General features: G+C 49.4%; 1 protein-coding gene across 1 annotated transcript in view; it reads left to right on the top strand.

Moving 5' to 3' along the window:
• The window catches only part of Cfap69 (cilia and flagella associated protein 69), a 71,687-nt gene that overhangs the window by 62,926 nt on the left and 7,616 nt on the right, over positions 1 to 1,145 (top strand). The window lies entirely within an intron of this gene.

Raw genomic sequence — 1,145 nt, 5'->3', positions numbered from 1 at the left:
GAAGTTCAGATTCCTTCAGGTGGGTGTTGTTTGGATCTGGCTGCTGTGCTCCATGTCTTTCTGCTGCAGGCGTTAGAGTTGAACCCTTTGTGTCACTGTGGCAAGATGTTCTGCTCCTGAATCAGCTGGGTAAGTCTTGCTTCTAGCCTCTTTGCAGGGAGTTCTGCTGAAGGGCTCCGTGCTGGGTCTGTACTCTGGGTCGAATGAGGATCCGCGGGCCCTGGGTCTCACTCACTCTCAGGGCCTGCGCTCAGGGTCTCTTCAGGATCCCAGCAGGCCCGGGTCATCTCACTCACTCCCCTTGGCCTGCGCTCTGAGACTGTTCAGGATCCCGTGGCCCCAGTCATCTCACTCACTCGCCAGGCCTGCGCTCTGGGTCTATTCAGGATCCTGCGGCGCCAGTCGTCCCAAAACCGAATTTAATCCCTATGTTAAGTATATACATTTTTCTCCAGTTCTAAACCTACCCTAATACATTAATTTCTACACAGCCACAAATATGAATGGCAGTGTTTGGCATTATTCACCAAGTTAAAAGATTGAGATTCAGTTGCAATTTGTCTTAGGAACAAGCTAAGTGGCAGTGTTGGGTTTCTAGGAGTGACTGTTCTAGGGTCACAGGCACCTCTGCTTACTGTCCTGCATGCTGACTCTGAGCTAGTCTTCAGTACAGGACATTAGGGAGGAAAGAGCAGGACTGTAGTTCAAAAAGATGAGACTAAATCAGCAGTTTTTGCAGCCGTGAAACACATAACTACTAAACGTAGACTATGGCCCATTAGCCATAAAGTCTGTAAGAAACACTTGGTAGGGGCTGGGGGGATAGCTCAGGAGTCTAAGGGCCTCCCTGGTAAGTGCAAGGATCACGCTGTGTGGTCCCTGGAAACATGGGCACACCAAGCTAGGCATAGAAACCAGGATTAGTGGTGCACACCTATAATTCTAGCACTGGGGAGGCTGAGACAGGAGGATCACTATGAATCCAAGCTGCATAGCAAGATCCTGTACCAAATAAATAAATTTTTTAAAGATTAAAAAGAAACAATTGGGGGCTGGAGAGATGGCTCAGTGGTCTAAAGCACCTACTTGGAACAAGCTTGGCAAAGCACAGGGACCGCGGTTCGATCCCCCAGCACCACATGCCA

This window comes from Octodon degus, unplaced genomic scaffold (assembly GCF_000260255.1).
Source record: "Octodon degus isolate 3935 unplaced genomic scaffold, OctDeg1.0 scaffold00281, whole genome shotgun sequence".
Classification (NCBI taxonomy): domain Eukaryota; kingdom Metazoa; phylum Chordata; class Mammalia; order Rodentia; family Octodontidae; genus Octodon; species Octodon degus.
This window is presented reverse-complemented; position numbering and strand designations above follow the sequence as displayed.